Genomic DNA, 22,482 nt, shown 5'->3' with positions numbered 1-22,482 from the left:
GAATTTAAATATTATGCTTGTTATTTCCTATTGATTGGAATAGAAGAACAATTTTCAGTGGGCCCGTAAAAAATTACCGAATGAAACTATTCACCGCTAGATGACGCGTATTGCATTCGAAATGGCAGCATCAGCCGATTTCAGTATTGCTACTTTTTGTCGCCAAACGGGCACAGCTATACGTTTCTTATGAATTAAAAATGCAAAAATATCACTTAATAAATATTTTGTATAGCTTAAGTATACTGAAAACGATTACTGAATTCTTTTACAAACTTTTAGAGATCCTAAAATGCAATAACGCGCTTCCCTTACAATTTAATTTGGTAACGCCCTCTTTGGCGTACATTTAACGGGGCAAAGCAACACTGTTCACTGCTGCAAACTTGATTTTGTTGTGGATTTGTACGAACAGAGTTGCGGTTGAGTCAATCCGATTAGGAGGCGTAAATTTCCGTAGTGTCGAATTGGAAAGCCATTTAATTTAGCAAAGTAAAAATAAAACAAAGTGTTGTATAAATAAATATAATACAAATGTTATCAACTGCGAAATCTTGCAGCGTTAAAACTATAAAACAGGAGCCACGTTCACAGTTTTTTTCTAAATTTTTATTCATTCGCTTCATTTCGTATAAGCGTTCGGTATCCCGCAGCGTTTATTAGATATTTCACTTTTTCGTTTAACTTGCAACAGCCTAGTTTTGTGATTGATTTGTGCAGTTTTCAGTGTTAAGATTAAAATAGAAATCCAACGCGTGGCGTTAGCGCTTCGAAAAACTAACATGCATGATTTAGTTAAAGCGGAAAATAGTGCAAGGAAAAAATAAGAAAATTGAGCGGTTAGTTTATTTTTCATCACCCGTGAGAAGGAAAGAGAGCTAGCGAAAATTTGCCAGCCAAGTGTGTATGTTTGTATAAAAAGTGTGAAATACACACAAATTATTGAATTAAATTGAATTATGTGGTGTGTTGAAATGTAAAGTATCAAAAAAGCGAAGCGTCCATTAGAAAGGAGTGCCTGCTTATGTTGCTGGGACAAAGTGTTAACAAAAGCAACACAAAAATGCATCGCAACAAAAAGGAATAAATGACAAACAAAAAAGGGTAAGAAAGTGAGCAAAAATTATTGCATAAACTATATTTAAGAAATGCCTGTAGTTTATAAGCATCAAGGGAAACTATGCTTTAAAAGGGATACGAAAAGACATAGCTGTGATGTAAATAAATTGAAGCGCAGGACAGTCGCGCTAGCTGCTGCCACAGTCGGCTATTCACATTTTGCGCTGCTGCTGCTGCTTCCGCTGTCGCAGAGATGTAGAATTTGAACTCAAAACAAAGTGCAAAGGTAGACAGCACAGTGGGTATATTAAGCGGAAACCAATAAGAACAACAAAGGATATTAAAAAATGAAAAATTGATTACGTCAGCGCTTTGCGTTCCAATTGCAAATGTTTGGTTGTTGTTGCAGCAGCATACACATTCCACCGATTTGTTGCTCCTTTTCCACTGTATTTAATTTTGTTTTATTAAGTCTGTGATTACAAAACGTTAGAAACCAGAAGCAGAGGTTTATTGTATTATGTATTTTTATTTATTTATTTATTGTATGATTTAAACCTAAACGATGTGTTTACTCACTAGCGACATAAGCGGAAAAACTTTCCTTTACTACCACGATATATTTGAATGGGGGGCGGAGGGGGAGGGGGCGTGGCACCACCCACCACGCCCATTAGAAAGAACAAGGTCACACCATTATAACTGTGAAAGTCCCAACCTCCTAGGGTCCCTATAGAACCCCCAGGAGAAGTTTAAAAATTAGGTTTTTTCCGACCACATTTGCAGTTTGTACTGAAATACAGTTGAAGAGAAGAGAATACAGCAGTCGACAACCCAGCAAGCATTTAACTTAGGTTTTATAATTCATAGCATTTATGAAAATGTTGTTTTATCTTAAAAGTTATGAGTGCCGATGGCGAAAATTTAGGCGATTTTTATTTCAAATTTTCAGCTTTTGTAAAAATATTTGTTTTTGTAATATATATGTATATTTGAAAGCAAAAAAGCGCCGCAGGCGAAAATTTGGACTAAAAATCGCGCGATTTTTATTCCAAATTTTCAGTATTTGTAAAAATATTTGTTTTTGTAATATATATGTATATTTGAAAGCAAAAAAGCGCCGCAGGCGAAAATTTGGACTAAAAATCGCGCGATTTTTATTCCAAATTTTCAGTGTTTGTAAAAATATTTGTTTTTGTAATATATATGTATATTTGAAAGCAAAAAAGCGCCGCAGGCGAAAATTTGGACTAAAAATCGCGCGATTTTTATTCCAAATTTTCAGTATTTGTAAAAATATTTGTTTTTGTAATATATATGTATATTTGAAAGCAAAAAAGCGCCGCAGGCGAAAATTTGGACTAAAAATCGCGCGATAATAATATAAGAGTTATTCCCTTTATGTTGACTGGGTTTTTCTCATTTCGCTTTGTTCTTCTCTCTCTCATCGTTCGTTTGACAGTTCGCTCCTCACATTTATTCTGCACGGCATTACAAACGTTTAGAAGAACATTTGTAATAATAAAATTCTAATAGAATTTGTAGTATTATTTAGTGAAAATAGCTTTAAATCAATTCTTCAATTAATAAAGAGTGTTTATAAGTGAATTCGTTACTTTTCTGTGTTTGTATTTAAGTGAAATAAGCGTCTGTAATAGGGCATTTTTTCAAGCTTATGCAAAAAAGGTGCATTTTTAACGTTAAATATTGCTATTAATTCTTAATTTTAATTTATAAAAAGTAATATAAATCAAAAGGCTGATATAGTGACTACATTTGCGTGTTATAATTTTTAAATTCGGTCCACGAACTTAGACATTATAAGCAAATATATCGTGGTAGAAAAGGAAAGCTCAGCCACATAAGCAATCGGCTGTTTAATTACATTATCTGACCAACTAATTTCATTTTATGGTAAATTCATATTGGTAAATTAGCAGGAAGAAAAGAAACAAAAAACACACATGCTTTTTTTTGTAGTTTAAGGGTGTGTCAATAATACGTTAGCGCTCATCAGCCGGTATTAAAAAAAGTTAATTGGGCACATTAAAAAAAAATTATCTGTGTTTGCGTTGTATTTATCTTTATAAACAAATGGTCAATGGTTGAGTTTTTCAGAGGAATTTCACGAATAACTCTGGTCATAAATCATAAAAAAAGTGGCGCAAAATTATCACCCTATCGGAAGATGTATAATTGTGCAAATGGCAGTTGCAGCATACAAACAGACACGCAATGGAGCGCGTAAGGCTCAAAATAAAGATTTCCATTACACAAAATATTTTTATTTTTGTTTTTTTAGTAAAAAAGTTATTTTAAAACAAAATTGGGTGATTAATTTTGCTCCACCCTGTGTTAATATGATTGTGATTTTCCATCACTCTAAATTACTTGTGTTTTATTTCGTAAACTACTTCTTAATCGGCGTATCCATGCTGGATGTTCGCGATTACATACAAACGTCACTCTGATTTTAGTGGACGGTTGTCAGGTCATATTATTAATGACGTCGTTAAATTTTTGTCTGCTTCTCGCTGCCACTGATAGTTTGATTGTTTTGATACCTGACCACTGTTTGATGTTGTCTAGCCACGTCATTTTGTTCCTACCGATTCCGCTTTTTTTTTTCTTATTTGTCCGAAATAAGCGAATTTTCTTCTTTTTATGTCCGTTAGCATGTTCCTAGAGGTTTGCATTCTATTTTTCTATAGCACCACATTTCGAAAAATTCTAGTTGATGTATGCTTATGGTTTTCAACGTTCCGGCCTCGCATCCATATAAGAGTGTTGACTATACATAACACTTTAAAAATCTGGATTTTAACCCAATTGGTATGTCCTGACACGCCGGTATATGTATTTTTAATCTTCATGAAGGCCGCTCTAGCCATCTCTATTGTGCCTCCAATCTCATGATCATGGTCCCATTGGGCATTCAGCCATACTCCTGAAACTTTTTACTCCCTCTATTGTTTTGCCCCTTATGGTTAGTCTCGCATAGGGATAGTCTCTGCTGCTTTTATTTACAATAATCAATTTGGTTTTACAATAGTTTGGAAATCCTGGAAATTGTTTGTTACTAACGTTTTTTTTTTTTTTGTTTATTTATTTTCAACTAATATTATTAAGTACTACAATAAACAATAGTATTAGTATAGTAATGATGTGTCGTACAATGTCTCTAGACGAGCTCTCAAGTACGTATATTATCTGGTGTCGAGTAACTTTTCCTTAGTATTGAAATTAATTTTGTTTTAACTTAGAAGTTATTAAATATTTTATATCTTTGATGCAGGGAAAAAGGGAACAAAAACGATGCATAGATTATTGTTTATAATAAAAGGCTTAAAAGTAGTAAAAGAAGGTAGTCAGACTAGAAAGGTGGTATGAGTTAGTGTTGCGTGTCATTTGTTAACCACCAACAGTTTTTAATGGTAAGGGTGGATTCGATTTTGTCGCAGCTTGAAATATACTACTGTGGGCAAAAAGTAAGGTGAATTTGGTTGTAAAATGAAATATCTTTATTTATTCTTGTAAATCAATTTCATCCCCTTCAAAATAATCCCCTCTCGATGGAATACACTTATGTCAACGATTTTTCCAATCCCCGAAACATGCCAAATAGTGCATTTCCGGTATAGCCATCAGCACCTTCTTCGATTCAGCTTTTATCTCCTCAATCGACTCGAAACGCGTTCCCCGGTGTGGTCTCTTGAGTTTTAGGAATAGCCAGAACTCACACGGAGCCAAATCAGGCGAATACGGTGGTTGCAGAACGATATGCGTGGAATTTTTGGCGAAATGGTCACGAAGAAAGAGTGGAGTGTGAAACGGTGCATTATCGTGATGCAAAAACCAAGAGTTGTTGGCCCATAATACTGGTCGTTTTAGACGAGTTGCTTCACGTAAACGACGCATAACGCTCAAATAATATTCCTTATTAACAGTTTGGCCAGGTGGAAGGAATTCATAGTGCACCACACCACGAAAATCGAAAAAAACTGTCATCATGACCTTTATTTTTGACGTGCTCCTTTCGGTCTGGCCTCTAGCACGATATTCGCTTGATTGGTCGGTTGTTTCAGGGTCGTAAGCATAAATCCAAGTCTCATCTCCCGTAATGATGCATTTGAGCTTGTCCTGATAGTCTGAAAGCATTGTTTCACACACATCAACGCGACGACTTTTTTCCAAAAAATTGAGAGTTTTCGGTACCAAACGAGATTTGACTTTTCGTAGGCCCAAATGGTCTTTCAAAATGGTTTTCACAGATCCTACTGATATTCCGATCATATCAGTAAGGTCTTTAACAGTCAACCGATGATTTTTGAGCACTAACTCCTTCACTTCATTGACGTGTTGGTCATCTGTTGACGTCGATGGTCGTCCGGAGCGCTCCAAGTCATCAACACGTTCTCGACCCTCTTTGAAGTCTTTGTACCACTTATAAACATTTTTCTGCGACATGGTCGAATCATCAAATGCCTTCTGCAACATTCTAAATATTTCCGCAGCCGAAATTTCATTCCGCAAACAAAATTTGATGGCACTTCTCTGCTCAATCAAATCAGACATTGTAAAAATCGAAAAATGCACTCTTGGTCGTTTGGTAAACACAAGCGAAAATATATTACTGATAATGACATTCACATGAAAGTTGGCACAGTGCTGCCAACTCATGAAAAAAATAACTAGAGCGAAATTTTAATCCCGCGAAGTTTGACAAATAAATTCACCTTACTTTTTGCCCACAGTAGTATGTATCAAAACGTTTATTATTTGCATTAAGTGTTTTTGATGTGATTATTTTATTGTTCGCTCTTCTGAATATGTGATATATTATTGGCGTGTGGTTTTCGTTTTGTATAAAGCCTATACGTATTTTGTTTTCCTTTTACAGGGTGGGCCATATAGCGTTTGCTTTTTGAACCACCTATTTTTTTGAGAATGGTAACACAAATGACATGTCAAATGTGTTCATAATTTACTTAAAGGTTTGACATTTACGAAATGGGACGCTATACGCTTGAACAAAATTGGGAAATATTGAAAACCTATTTCCAAAGTGGTGAGTCTTCTTCTTTTCTGATTTTCACATCGGTGGCTACGTCAATAAGCAAAATTGTCGGATTTGGGGCTCAGAAAATCCACACGTTACTGTAGAGAAGCAAATGCATCCACCACGAGTCACTGTTTGATGCTGTTTTTGGTTTGGCGGCATCATCGGGCCATTTTTTTCGAAAATGAGCGAGGAGCCGCGGTTACAGTAAATGGCGAGCGTTACCGTGACATGCTCAACGAGTTGTTTCCAAAAATTGAAGAGGATGACATGGACGACATTTGGTTTCAACAGGACGGTGCAACTTGTCACACTGCCAAAGTTACACTCGAACTTTTGGCTACCTTTTTGAAAACCGAATAATCAGCCGAAATTCCGATATCAATTGACCGCCTCGGAGCTGTGATTTAAGCCCGTTGGACTATTTTTTGTGGGGAGCCGTTAAGGACAAATGCTATGCGAACCATCCAGAGACGATTGATGCTTTAAAACACGAAATCGAAGTTGCCATTCATGAAATTGGAGCCCAAACAATCGAAAATGTGCTTAAAAATTGGGTTGATCGAATGGCCTACTGTAAAGCCAGACGTGGCAGTCATTTGAACGATATTATTTTTCATTCATAAATGGCAATGTTCAATCTTCAAAATAAAGAAAAAGTTTGAAAAAATATTGATTATTTTTTTTATAGCCGATTCAAAAAGCAAATTTTACATGGCCCCCCTATATTAGGTTAGTCAGAACACTAGTACTCGCATCGCAGCCTTTGAATTGCATGTCGTATTTTGCACAACTTAACGTACTTTTGTTATTCCAAATATAAAAGTCTGCGCTAACTGCTATCTGAGATTTCTATGACACACACAAATGATTTTTAAGATTTTTAATTGTCTATAAGGAGCAAAATTCAACTCTCAATAACAAAGGCTGTCCCAGTCAACTAAGTGAGCGCTATAGATTTTACCTTCTTAACAGCGAATATTCAAATAATGTTCTCTGTACTTGCGCGCATATTCCTTCGGCGCGCAAACACTTATGCATGCATCAATTAATCGTGAAATTCCAACGAAGCCGTGTGAAGTATTGCAGCTGTGGTATGAATGCACAAGAAAGAGAAAGAGAAAGGAATATGTCAAAAGTCAACCAACACTACTCGTTGTATTTGAACGGTTTAATTGAATGCTCGACTTTTAAAATTTTAATTTTATTAAAAAATGTTTATAAGATTATTAAACGGTGTACCGGATTCGATGCTTGTAAGATTTATAAACGCCCCTTAGTGATTCTATCCTGAGCATGGAAATTTGCATTTCTCCTTATGCGAATGCCTCTCTATCTGTCGTCGATATACTAGTGGAGCGTCTGGAGCGTTAAAAACATTAAAACCTAGGTTGTCTTAGGGACTAGATGAAATTAAATTATCTTTGCGAAAATGTGTTGTGAATAACATAAATAATAATCTCTACCTATTTAAAAGTTGTACATTTGATTTTTAAATAGCAAAAATTTATGATTGCAATAACTTATGTGCTATAAAGCAAATAACGTTGTAGAATTTATTTTTTTTGTAACAGAAGTGGAAGCAACTGAAAAAATAAATAGATTATGGATAATTAAATGTTAAAAAAAATATTATGTAAACTGTTTATTTAAATAATATGCATACAAAAAATAAATAAAAAATTGTTTTCTGTTATTATATATTAGCATAAAAGTAAAATCGAATTAATTATTCAAAACAAAAAAATTATGACTATTTAAAAGAAAAAAAATAATTAACAAAAAAATGTGTCTATTGAAAAATTTACTTTTTTTCAAATATCATCTTCAATTTTACTGATGTTAATCATAGGCGCTACATTTAGACAGCTGTCGTCGTTGCACTGTAGGCATGCTTCACTGCAGTATAATCCACTTTTTCGGCATCCGCATGCAGCTCCACATCCTTTTTTGCGATTGCAAAATAACATTTTTAATAAATTTTCCGCAGCAGGTAATTGATTCGTAAATATTGGATGATAGGTATTATTGGAATAGTTCCATCCCCAATTTTCGATGATTAAATCATTCCCTAACCACATCTGGATTTGTAGGTAAACGCGTTTTAAGTGTTCAAATGCTACATCAGATGTGGCAGTTGCTTTGATGAAAGAATTGAACCTGAATGTATTCAAATCTGTCATTTTTGCCGAAGCACCATACAATCCCAAAATACATGTAATACCAGCTTGAAATATATTATTTGCATCTTCATGTACATTTTTAAATACTGCTGCTGAGTCATGTAGATCATTCCGCTTCTCAAAATTTTTGATAAACTTAATTGTTCCTTTATTGTAAAACGCAGAAGTAGTATCACAGCCCGTGAAAGTATGTAAAAATAGAACATGTTCTTTACATGCTGGTAGAGATTTTTCTAAACTTTTCGATGAAAATGTTTGTTGGTTAACTTTGCCTCGGGATGGTTTTAAAAAATATATTTCACGATCAGTAGGCGCCAATGCCATTAACACAACCAAGACGTCAATGTCTTCAGAAATTACAACAATATTTTGAGATTCTAAACTAATTGCTGTATCAACAATTAATTTATCTGCATCGCTTTCCGCTTGGCATGTAAAAATATTTATTGAGATTGCAGTTGATTTATTTGAATAATTTAATTTGGAAATTTATAAGTTGATATTGATACGGTCACAGAAACAGGAAGAATAAAAATTAGAAACATATAAAAAGTAATGACAGATGACACGCATAGTGTTGCCAGAAATAACTTGAACACGCCCTCTCAATATGCGGATCATCTATGTAGTTAAACCAAGTCCAGTACGACATCTTTCGTGATTAACTTTTGAGAGTGATTTCGTCATAACATCTGCAACCATATTTTGCGTTGATATGTGTTGTAGCTTCAAATGGCCAGCGGCGACTGTTTCTCGAATGAAATGATGTTTAATGTCGATGTGCTTCGTGCGAGCATGAAAAACAGGATCACCAGCCAAACATTGAGCTCCTTTATTATCAACAAAAATTGTTATGTCGATAAACTCTCGTAGACCAAGCTCAGTTAACAAACTTCGTAAATAGATTGCTTCTTTCGCTGCTTCTGCCAAGCTAATATACTCCGCTTCCGTTGAAGATAGTGCGACCGTTCGCTGCTTTTGCGACTTCCAGGTAATCGCAGCGCCGCTAATTAAAAATACATAACCGGTATATGAACGACGATCTACGGTACAACCTCCCCAATCAGCATCCGCGTAGCCAATCAGTGGGTCATTCGTCTTACGAAACACTAATCCCCTATGTGCCGAGCCAGCAAGATATCTCAGAACTCTCTTCGCAGCCAACCAATGGCACATAGATGGGTTAGTTACATACTGTGCTAAACGCGATACAGTATTAGCTATGTCAGGTCTCGTTGCCACTGACAAATACATCAAACTTCCAATTAATTCTCTATAATGATTTATTTCAGACAGCTTTTTCGAATCTGGAAACTTAACATTCACTTCGGATGGCGTCATTACAGGATTGCAATCTTCCATACCATATTGCTTCAACAAATTCATTACATAACCTGTTTGTCGCAAAGTGATATAATCTGCAGATTGACTTATTTCAAGTCCCAAACAATATTTCGCTTGACCCATATCTTTGATCTCAAATTCCTGCAAGAGCTGCTTCTTTACGTATTCAATGCATTTCAAACTTTTCGCTGAAACTAATAAATCGTCGACGTACACCAATAACAAGCAAAGCTCATCACAGATTATACCAGAAAACAAACAGGGTTCATTTTTCAATGGCTCCAATCCCATTTCAAATAGCTTTGTTCGAAGTTTAATATACCACTGGCGACCAGATTGCTTGAGGCCATATAAAGCCTTATTAAGCTTACACGCGTTACCATCATTATGTAAATTTGTGAGCATATTTCCAGCACATATACTAATAGGACAATTATCGCTCCGTTTTGACACAATACGCTTCAGTATCTCAGGTAACATGTCTGGAACCTTCATGAATACGTCTTCATCTAAAGGGCCATTGAGATAAGCTGTAACGACGTCAAATTGCCAAATTTTAAAGTTAAAATGAATGGCCAATGCCAACATCAGTCGGACTGTCTCCAACCTCGCAACAGGAGCAAACGTCTCATTGTAATTCACACGGTATTTTTGACTATAACCCTTAGCTACAAGTCGTGCTTTACGCCGCTCAATTTTTCCTTCGTTTCCATACTTGTTAGTAAGCACAAATCGACAGCCAATAATGTTTTTGTTATCGCCGGTCTTCACGATCTTAAAGGTGTCATTTTTAAGAATACTAATAACTTCACTCTCAATAGCATCTTTCCATTCATCACGATCGGGACCTTTCAAAGCACTTCGAGTTTCAATTTCGGCTATTCCAGTAAATACGTCATCACTAAGTTCGTCAGCGTGAACATCTGGAGGATCGGAATCTTGTGAGGCTTCTTCTAAATTTCGAGAATGGAATAACTTTCGTGGACGCCCTCTATACCCGCGGAGGAGTCGTGGCCTTCCAGGTGCCCTATTTCCAACCTGTTTAATATCATTCACAGGGGTAACATTTTTCACAGAATCGCCTTCAGTATTTGCTGAATTATCTCCCTGCATCTTCGGAGGAGAAAATTCAACGATCCCTCGCTCATCATTATCGACGTTTTCTTCTTTGTCAGACAACAACAACTCATCAACAACCACCGTATGTGGTGACCGTGGTAGATTCATCTCTAAAAATTTAACATCTCGAGCATAGACTATTTGATGAGTATTGGGGACCCATATACGATAACCCTTTCTGTCTCGTGGGTATCCTACAAATATACCTTCTATGGCTCTAGGAGCAAGTTTATTTTTACCTGGATTCTTATCGAGCACCATTACTTTTGATCCAAATACTTTCATGTGATTGAGCAGTGGTTGGTCGCCATTTACCTTTTCGTAGGGTGTTTTCCAATTTATACTACTCGATGGGCACCTGTTGCGAATATATGCAGAGGTTGCAACAGCTTCCGCCCAAAATGACTTATCTAAGCCAGATTGTGATAAAAGACACCTAGACATGTCCAATAATGTCCGATTCATCCTTTCGGCGAGCCCATTCTGCTCAGGAGTATTGGGAATACTTAGTCTCCTCAAAATACCGTTATCTGAAAGATACTGATCAAAAATGTTATTGCAGTACTCACGACCATTGTCTGATTGTAGACACTTTATTTTCTGTCCTGTCTGCCTCTCGATACAAGTTTGATAAAGTTTGAAAGCGGTGAAAACGTCTGATTTTTGCCGTAAGAAATAAACTTCACACCAACGTGAACTGTCATCTATAAACGTGACGAAGTACCTGGCACGGCCAATTGATTCTTCCCTGAAAGGGCCAACGACGTCGGAGTGCACGATCTTTAGCAATTCTTTGCAATGCTCACGGCTTTTATCAAACGATAAAGCCGTCATTTTGCTCTTCAAACAAGTTTCACAGTTTGAAAGTTCTCTACTCTCGCTAACATCCATTTTAGGAAGTGCCCCCTGACTAACTAATCTTACTAAGTCTTTGGAGTTAAGATGACCTAGACGACAATGCCATTTAAATAACTCAGAGCATCTGACTTCAGCAGTCGCGCATTCCTTGCCTTCACGTACAAAGAACAAATCACCTTTACGATCAGCGACTAAAATTGTTTTGCCATTCTCATCACTAACATATGCTCCATTCTTGACAAATGTTACTGTATGCCCTTTGTTGGTGATCTTTGCAACAGATATCAAGTTTGTGCGCAAGTCCGGCACAAATAATGTATTGTTGAACTCAATGAGTTGTTCGCCACCACAACCAGCAACTGCCAGCTTAACTTTACCCTTGCCTTTGACTTCTGCACAAGCTTGACTAGCGAGATTCAGTTTAACCTTTGTTGATTTGTCAATAGACGAAAAATTTGAAATATCGCCACATAAATGCGCCGTACATCCACTGTCAAGAATCCAATCATGCTTCGACCTGAAACTATGCTCACTTCTCCAAGTGTGCTCAGCAGCAGTATAACAAGCTGCATACGATTCGTTTACTTCTTGATCTTGTTGTTTTCCGCGATTCGCACTATCACCTTTTCGTGCTTTACAAGCACTTGCCTTGTGCCCAAATGCACCACACTTAAAACATTTAAAGTTGTGCTTAGGAGTGAACTTATCTTTACACTTTGTAAATTTCTTATGAGCATGCATACGCTCCCCAGCGGCCATTGCAATAACCGCACTTCCCGAAGCTTGTTTACGTGCCTCGCTCTCTTCAATAATTTTTACCTTCAATATATCAGCCTTGGGTAGTTCGTCTCTTGACTCAATAGCACAACGAAAGTTTTCGTACGACGATGGCAAACTATACAGCAGCATTATTGACAATAAATCGCCATTTATTGGCACACACATGCTTTCCAACTTGTCAACTGCATCGAAGAACGTAGCAATATGCTCTTTAATATTACCGCCCTCATCTAATTTGTGTAGCATTAGCTGTTTCAAAAGAGTTGCCTTGCGCGCCGGTCCTTTTGATGCATAAATTGACTCTAATTTGAGCCACACGTCCCGCGAAGTGTCGCAGCCACGAACTTGCTTCAATTCTGATGGTTGAATTGAAAGAACTAAATCTGCCTTAGCCTTTTTGTCATTTTTCAACCACAAGGCTTTAGCAGCAGCATCACATTCTGTTGGCATAGCACACGTACCATTGACATAATCCCACAAATCATTTTTAATCAGCAACGCCTCCACCTGCATACTCCAAGTGTCAAAATTCTCCTTGGACAAAAGTTCAATTCTGGATGAGCTAGATACTAAATTCACAGCCATCTTAGATGCAGTATCAAGAGTCGATCCACGTGTCTGTTGGATAATTTCTTCTTTTGGAATCTTCTTTTGGAATCGCCTTTTCGTCGGTTTTACTCAGTACGCGCAATTGAAATTATGTCAGCAGAATTATTTTGGGTAACTGGGCTCATAACCTATTGAGATTGCAGTTGATTTATTTGAATAATTTAATTTGGAAATTTATAAGTTGATATTGATACGGTCACAGAAACAGGAAGAATAAAAATTAGAAACATATAAAAAGTAATGACAGATGACACGCATAGTGTTGCCAGAAATAACTTGAACAATATTGTTATCAGCTAATTTTATTCTTAACATTTCGATTTGCCGAGATTTATTTTTTTTAATCGTTATTTATTTATCTTGAGCGATTTTTAACGGCATATTTTCATCAAATTCAATATCTGTACTTATATTTTTTAGTGCGCGACGATTCCTTTCAGCAGATTTAATACCGTCCTTCTTATATCCATCAAATACCACGTATGCGTTATTATAATTATTCCTCAAATATCTTACGTAATGTTCGCATATCATTTTGAATGTTTCATTTAATTGCCAACGATATAACAACATGCCTCCATCAATAACATAATGAACATTCTCTAAGCTTTTCAAATTAATATGAATTTCTGGGAATAATTCGTAGAAAGTTGATTTTTTTGTCTTTCGCAGTTGGCCATCTTCAAACAGAGCAAGTGGATATGGTGCCAGTTCATAATTCATATAAGTTTTTAGTTCATCATCTGTTTTTTTCAACACACAAATACGTTGAAACAGCAACAATGGATCAACGGGAATAACATTGTTATGAATTTTTGACGTGATAACGTCTTATAATTCGATTTAACAGGCTGCACGCACGAAAAAATGTGTCGTTACCTTGCTCATATGTAGTTACCTTGATCATTAGTGTTACCTTGCTCTTTAGTGTTACCTTGCTCATATGTAGTTACCTTGCTCATTGCATTGAATGAACTGCAAGCGAAAGCGTGGAAGGAACGACAAAGCAAACAAAGCAAACGAACGGCAACGTTCGACATCTTGCTCTCCCCTACTTAAGTGAGCGTATATATGTATGTATATGCGCATATGTACATATATAAATTCACGTATTTGTATTGGCATATGCCTTCTTATTGATTATTATTAATTTGATTTACTTGAAGAATTTAAAATAAAACCAAGTTTGTTAATAATACCTGTTGTTTTAATGTTATTATTATTATTTTTTTTATTATATCTGAAGGAAAAAATGTATGGTAATATTTACCATATCTATACTAATATTATAAAGAGGTAAACTTTGTTTGTTTGGTTGTAATGAATAGGCTCAAAAACTATTAAAAATTCTTTCACCATTCGAAAGCTACATCACGAGTAACATGGATTATATTTTATTTTGGAAATAGGGCTCGAGATATAGGTCAAAACGTGGACCCGGGTAACCTTCGGATGTGTATGTACAATATGGGTATCAAATGAAAGCTGTTGATAAGTGCTTTAATACGGGGTAATTTTCATACCTATTGATGACTAGGGTCTGGAAATATATGCCAAAACGTGGACCCGCCGTGTCTTTGCACCGAATTAAACCAAACTTACACACATTGTTAAGTAGGTATTGAAGATGATTTCCGTATAGTTTGAATACCTATTGGTAGATATGGTCTCGAGATATAGGTCAAAATGTTGACCCGGGTAACCTTCGGATGTGTATGTACAATATGGGTATCAAATGGAAGCTGTTGGTGAATGCTTTAGTTCAGAGTATTTCCATCCGCTCCGTGACTAGGGTCTCGAGATAGAGACCAAAACGTGGACCCTAGAATGTGTTTGTACAATATGGATATCAAATGAAAGCTGTTGATAAGTGCTTTAATACGGGGTAATTTTCATACCTATTGATGACTAGGGTCTCGAAATATATGCCAAAACATGGGCCCGCCGTGTCTTTGAACCGAATTAAACCAAACTTACACACATTGTTAAGTAGGTATTGAATATGATTTCCGTATAGTTTGAATACCTATTGGTAGATAGGATCTCGAGATATAGGTCAAAACGTTGACCCGGGTAACCTTCGGATGTGTATGTACGATATGGGTATCAAATGGAAGCTGTTGGTGAATGCTTTAGTTCAGAGTATTTCCATCCGCTCCCTGACTAGGATCTCGAGATAGAGACCAAAACGTGGACCCTAGAATGTGTTTGTACAATATGGATATCAAATGAAAGCTGTTGATAAGTGCTTTAATAGGGGGTAATTTTCATACCTATTGATGACTAGGGTCTGGAAATATATGCCAAAACGTGGACCCGCCGTGTCTTTGCACCGAATTAAACCAAACTTACACACATTGTTAAGGAGGTATTGAAGATGGTTTCCGTATTGTTTGGGTACATATTGGTAGATATGGTCTCGAGATATAGGTCAAAACGTGGACCCGGGTAACCTTCGGATGTGTATGTACAATATGGGTATCAAATGGAAGCTGTTGGTGAATGCTTTAGTTCAGAGTATTTCCATCCGCTCCGTGACTAGGGTCTCGAGATAGAGACCAAAACGTGGACCCTAGAATGTGTTTATACAATATGGATATCAAATGAAAGCTGTTGATAAGTGCTTTAATACGGGGTAATTTTCATACCTATTGATGACTAGGGTGTCGAAATATATGCCAAAACGTGGACCCGCCGTGTCTTTGAACCGAATTAAACCAAACTTACGCACATTGTTAAGTAGGTATTGAAGATGATTTCCGTATAGTTTGAATACCTATTGGTAGATAGGGTCTCGAGATATACGTCAAAACGTTGACCCGGGTAACCTTCGGATGTGTATGTACAATATGGGTATCAAATGGAAGCTGTTGGTGAATGCCTTAGTACAGAGTATTTTTCATGCCGCTCCGTGACTGGGGTCTCGAGATATAGGTCAAAACGTGGACCCGGGTAACCTTTGGTTTTGTATGTACAATATGGGTATCAAATGAAAGCTGTTGATAAGTGCTTTAATACGGGGTAATTTGTTATGTTATGTTATGTTATGTTATGCTATGTTAAAGTATATGTTATGTTAATGTTAACTCATTCTCTATATCCATACAAAATATGTATCAAACAAATAAAATTAAAATTTTCTTTTGAAAAATGCAACCATTCAATCAGTATTTTCTTATGACGTTATCACGTTAAACTATCGTCAGTAAACCGACTTTGCAGACAACCTCTTTTTTATTTTATTATTTTTAGCCAATAAAGAATTTATTTTATCTTTCCTTAATAACTTCAATTCGCGTACATTTTTCCCTTCGATTTTCTTCATAACTTTTAAACCTTCTTCACAAGCATTGTAACAATTTATACTTTTATCACCGGTAATTCCAGTGGCAATTGACATAATCGCATCTGTATCAGGAAAAGGACTGTGTTCTTTGAAAAAGTCTACCAATCTTTTTACATCGATACTATCCCTTTCTATTCTAGCATCTGTAGAATCACTGTCTTTCAATAAAGATATGTCACAAAAATTTTCTATGCTTTCAATAATAACTTTACTATAAATAACTCCTCTGATCCATTTATAAACTACACTTTCAGTGGCACCTCGTTTAAACGGACCCCCTTCGACGCTCATTCCTTTCATTAAAGTCTGCTCAATAGTCTGATCACTTGCAATACCAAACAAGGTTGACTACCTGCTCAAGGTCTCTTCGACCCTTCAAATAAAATGGAACGTTGGGAAGTTTTTTGTCTTTACCTATTTAAGTAAAATTTAGCGTAGAAGTAAAAAAAAATTATTTCCAACTAAATAATATGCTCCAATATATTAATTTTTCATATTTTTTTGTTTAAACAATGAAAAAATTAATTGCACAATATAATATTGGTAGAAGTTACAATTTAGAGCATACAAAAGAAAATCCTGTTGGTTACATGGCAATTCATTCAATCCCTATGAGATCCTAGGTCAAAACCCCCAGGCGCTCCACTATACTTACATATAAATATTTGTGTGTAAGGGCCAATGTGTTGCCGTTAATGAAAGTTAATTCTGTTTTCAGCGCTGCAGATGCACGAAGAAATGCTTTTAGGAGTAAACATACATAAACAATATAATAATAAATTCAATTAAAATCAATTTATGCTGCATACAAAAAGAAAGTCGAGTTGAAAGCTTACAATTCCAAATCAATTACAGGCAATCATGTGTAACAGACGCCGCTATCTTCAGCAGTGAGACAACTCTCTGTAATTTGTGCATCTTGGCGTTGATGCTGGCCGTTAAAAAAATACCCATCATGCCCAGCCGTACGTGAATAGTTTCAGCACCGGCCTGAACGACAGCCGCTTGACTGGCAAACCGATAGTTTCCAGCTCACTAGTCACCATCAATACGACTTTCGCGCTGTAAAAGTGGTGATGGTGTTAAGAATGGCGGTATCAACAACGCGCTGCTTATACTGTGGTCGGCGCAATTGAATTAAATTCATTTTAATTTGCAAAGCGAAACGAAATTAAATGAATACACAACAAATCACTCATATAAAGTTGAACATTCAACGCTGACGAGTTGGGGAAAATTACAAGTGCAAATACAAACAACAATGCAAACAATTTTACAAGTTTGCCTGGTTTGTTGGGTATCTGTTTCCTTTTTATTTCAAGCGATAAATCACTGCACTCATTCAGTTTCTATGATCAACATTTTTGTTGCTATTACGGCCCCTGCAATCGCCTCGAGTTTTTCTACTCGCACAATGACCGCTAGCAACCAGCCACCAGCTTCTGGCTCGTACGCAGCACAAGCAATGGAGGAGGCTGCGGTTACAGTGGCGTCGACGGCAGCGACAGCACTCGTACTGCTCCTCTCCCCAGGCGGCGTGCAGTTGGAAAACATTCAGCTGGCAGGCTGGTGGTTGAAGCCTGCAGGCGGTGACACAAAAATAGCACAGCTTGGCGAATAAAATAAATACACTAAATAATTTTAGTAAATACATACAGATATTTGTACATGAAGATGCAGAAAATGCATGAAATAAAGCAATAATTTAACATTGGAAAAGATGAAATTGGTGATAGATTTCATTTGTTGATTTTTGACATGAAATGTTCACGTTAATTTTTGTTTTTGTGTGTTTTTATTACCTCCCAAATTATGTATTTTTCAGTGTTTTCATTAGGTACTTTTCTGTTACTTAATTTTGCCATTTGGTGTTGCTAATGCTTTTATGTTTATACATCTGTTTGCATTGTATATATGGAGTCTGCCAACGGAAGCGTCCACACTTAAGCTGCTTATTTAGTGAGCGCTGCTGTCACCTACGGGCATCCCAATATCTGTTTGCTCACTCACAAATTTGCAAGGCTTTGTGAATACGTTTATGTTCATATATGAATGGATATATATACATATATATATGTACATGATATGAATATGCACATACAGATATCAATTTTTTCGAATAGGTAGGCAGTTGTATGTATGCATGTGTTTTATTGACGCTGCTGACTGTGATGACGTTGACATTTTGACGTTGTTGTAGCTTTGCCAACTATTTAGATACCTTTAAAGTCTTAACCACTGTGACAGTGGCTATGTTGGCATTCATGTGTGTAGTGCTTCAGCTGACGACTCGTCTGCAAATCTAATCGTAATTTTATTTATATACCCTCCACGCTAACTTAAATAAATAAATAAATAAAATGAAAAAGTATATATATGTACATATATACATATTTAAATAAATAAACAAAAAAAAAAATTAAATATAAAAAATGTATATACACATATGCATACATAAGTAAGTATGCCGTTCATTTAACAATTAAGGTAAAAAATATCAACTGAGTACTTTTTCTTCCAATAATGTAGTCTATCAACTCTTTAAGCGGCTTATTTACTATTGATATTACACGCAGACTGCCACATTCTTAAAATTTTTTACTCATTAATACTGTTGCTTGTGCATGCATAATTCATAATGTTACATTTTTCTTTTCGAGCATTTGTCTTTGGCACTGACACTGAGAGTCAGAGCGATTATGGCCACACTTGTCGAACATCTATAAGTCTACTAATGCAAAAACTGAAAAGAAAAACAAAAAATGAACACATGCTGGCATCTGTGTGCATACATAAATACTTTTAGACTATTTTGCACTGCCACCCAATTTCACGAAGCATTCACAACGCTCGTCTCCTCTCAATACTGAAACGATCTACCGAGCGAATTTAATAAGAAAGTTGGATGCCACAGCCGATTTTACCTGTGTGCATATGTATGTATATACTAGGGATGTCAAAGCCGGCTTTCCGGAATTCCGTTTTTTTTTTATTATAATATGAAAAGGAGATAGAAAATGCTTTTTTATAGCAAAAAAACTCTTGGTTTTTGGTGTTGACTGATAAACTCGTCCAATGACTGAAATATTAATATTCGGGTGGTGTAATAAAATTAAAATGAGTGAACGGACATCCACTTGAGGTATGTATATAAATAACTAAAATAAATTTTGAACAATAAATAATGAAGGTGTAGGTTTCGTCCTGCACAATACGGAGACCTTCTTAAACAGTGTTGAGTGTTTTTTTACGAGTTAAGTATTTAAAAAAAAAATAATAATTTCTAAATTCCAGGATAGCGTGATTGGCATATTGACATTCCGAAATCCCGGCATTGAATTGTCGTTGGTTGTACTCGTACATATGTATGCTTTTCTTTATGTATGTGCTTCAGTTCAGCTGTACTATAAAATGAGAAATAGGATCGCAACTTACTGCTGCTGTTCGTCAGCAACGACAAACCCTCTTAGCGCCACATCTGAAGTAGCCAGGATTTTATACCTTTGCTTTAAATGTGAGTTTTTATATAAACCACTTTTGTTTATGAACTTTTTGTGGCTTTGCGGGTTTTATGATTTTTTGCCCAGGCTGATTGTACTTTGTTTAATGTTTAAAGTCCGTTGAAGTTTTTGCATGTATTGCTTCTAGTTCTTACGTTTTTGCCTAGATATTTTATGCATAATAAATTTTTGTATATTCATTTATTGAACTTTTTTTCAGTGCCGCTTTGCCATTTCCATATTTTTCCTATTGTATAGCACCTTTAGAAATTTCCCATTCGAGGCATGGTTTTTCTGCAGATTTTCCTGTGGCTTCGTTGTAAAGCATAGTTATCGCTTTAACCCTTTGAGACCCTATAATTGATTTTACTCTAAACAAAAAAAGTTACAATTTAGAAATCTAGGAAATAAAAAAAATCAAATCAGCTACTTTACTGCTACTGAACGATGATCAGATTGGAGGTACTTTTGCTACTATGAGCTGGGGGAATCATGGGCCCATACATCTTCAAAAACGAAGCTAACGCCATTGTAACAGTGAATGGCGAAAGGTATCGCGCTATGATAAACGACTTTTTGATGCCAGAAATCGATGCTCATGATATCCACAACATTTGGTTCCAACAAGACGGCGCTACTTGCCATACAGCCTGTGAAACAATGGTTTTACTGCGTCGTTGTTTCGGATCGCCTACCAAGATCGTTTAATATCACACCTTTGGACTTTTATTTGTGGTGGGGCTATGTAAAGTATAAATGTTTGTGGATAAACCAGCTTTGATTGAGACATTGGAAGCCAAAATTTCTAAAATTATTCACGAGATACCGACCGAAGTCCTCCATCGGTTACAAAACGAAATTAATTTGATACAAAGATCTGCATTTTCAGAAAAGTCTTTTTATGTCAAAACGTATATATAATAAAAAATTATGTAATACAAAAAAAAGGTTAAACAGTTTAAAGATTTTTGAATGTTAAAGTTTCTTAATGAAAAGAAATTAAAATCTTGCAGGCTTTAATTTTATAGTAGCGCTATTCAAAGGGTTAAGATTTTTTCCGGCTTCTGTGTAAGAACCTCAAATGAAATTTTTTTACTTAAATATTTGTTTGTTAATATGCAACCGATTCTTAAATTAGATACGAAACGGTATTAAGTCGAAGTGCAAACTTCTGTCGATATATATCTACATATATAAATGCATCGCTGCAAGGAATGTAATTTCTGCTCTGTTCGAGTATTTTTAATATTGGAAATATTTTTATATTTTTATTTTTCAACCATATTTACTTAATATAAAGAGTTAGTAATAATTAACACTCGTTTGTAATTCTGCTGCTACCCCATTATATACGGCAATATTTCACAATTTGGTATTTTTCCTTAGTAAAAGTGAAAAACTTAAGTCAACTTGGACTCCTAAGTAATCCCTACCCTAAAACATTCATAAGCATTAAGAATCATATAAATTTATCCATATTTTTATACATCTGTATCTGCGTATATTATTGTGACGCCTTCATATTGTATATATGTACATATATGCACACGACAGTTGCTACCGTCTCCACAGTGGCGTCAAAATATCTAATCGTCTATGATAACAACTCGCATGCTTACGAATGCACGCTAAGATAAGACAGAAAGAAAAGTATTGGCGAATTAAGGTTTCAATTTATTTAGCGCTGACTTTCGCCAGGTTCATAACCTCAAAAGTTGTATAGAAATAAAAAGTAATTTTTCTGCTGCAACAACAGCAACAACAACAACAACCTACACTTTTTGTAATTGATAGTTATTACTTTATAATGAATTATCGAATCACTATTCCATCTTTTCCGGTAATCGCTGCCACGCGAAAAAGTTTTATTAAATGCTGCAAGTGTCTTTTCTTTAGCTTTATTCCCCTTTTCTCAAAATTATAATAGCACTGGTTGTATATATTTATTTTGTTGTGGCATAATTCTTCGATGTCTCATACAACCAAAAGCCGGTACACTTGCACTAAAACAGCAGTTATTAGGCACCAGAACTTACATTTTGAACATACATATGTAGATATCTAACTCCGCAGACTAACTACTTAAGTAGGTAATTAAAGCAACACGTTTTCAAAGTAAAGTCGCACAAATGACGCAACAATAAGCACTCAAAGCGTAGCGTCGTCTGCTTTTTTATTTTGCACTTTTTAGTAATGTCACGATTGCAATTAGTACTTAGTATCTTTGCTTTTTGCACTTTTTATTGACAGCGCAAATTATTCTCAATATATTACATATATATGCATACGTACATATATGTATGTACTTGTCAATCGCTTTGTTTTTCGTAAGTTTTTTTTTTTTTTTGCTCGTTATTATCTACCGCGCCTTGTGGCTTTTCGTGCGCATGTATGCTTATATGTGTTTTCAGTTGTGTGTGCTTGCAATACTTATGCGCGGCTAAGACGAGTTATTAATTGACAATTTTTGTTCATTCTCAATTTTCTTCGACGTGCATGTATTAGGCGCACTCTCTTCCTGCCTCATTTACATTCGTAATTACGGATGCTCGTGTGAGATACGTACTCGTTAAATTCGCGTGCTTGGCATTGTAATTGTCTGTGATTTCGTCTACGCGATGTTTT

The 22,482-nt window shown here is 35.8% G+C and overlaps 1 protein-coding gene across 3 annotated transcripts in view; it reads left to right on the top strand.

The window, feature by feature from the left end:
- Window positions 1-415: 415 nt before the first annotated feature.
- LOC129238775 (transmembrane and coiled-coil domains protein 2) overlaps window positions 416-22,482 on the top strand; it is a 127,200-nt gene continuing 105,133 nt past the window's right edge. For all 3 annotated transcript variants that reach the window (XM_054874220.1, XM_054873992.1, XM_054874069.1), the window contains exon 1: window positions 416-1,104. The gene's annotated coding sequence lies outside the window, so the exon portion shown is untranslated. The remainder of the gene's footprint in view (window positions 1,105-22,482) is intronic.

The sequence above is a fragment of the Anastrepha obliqua genome, chromosome 1 (assembly GCF_027943255.1).
Source record: "Anastrepha obliqua isolate idAnaObli1 chromosome 1, idAnaObli1_1.0, whole genome shotgun sequence".
Lineage (NCBI taxonomy): Eukaryota > Metazoa > Arthropoda > Insecta > Diptera > Tephritidae > Anastrepha > Anastrepha obliqua.
This window is presented reverse-complemented; position numbering and strand designations above follow the sequence as displayed.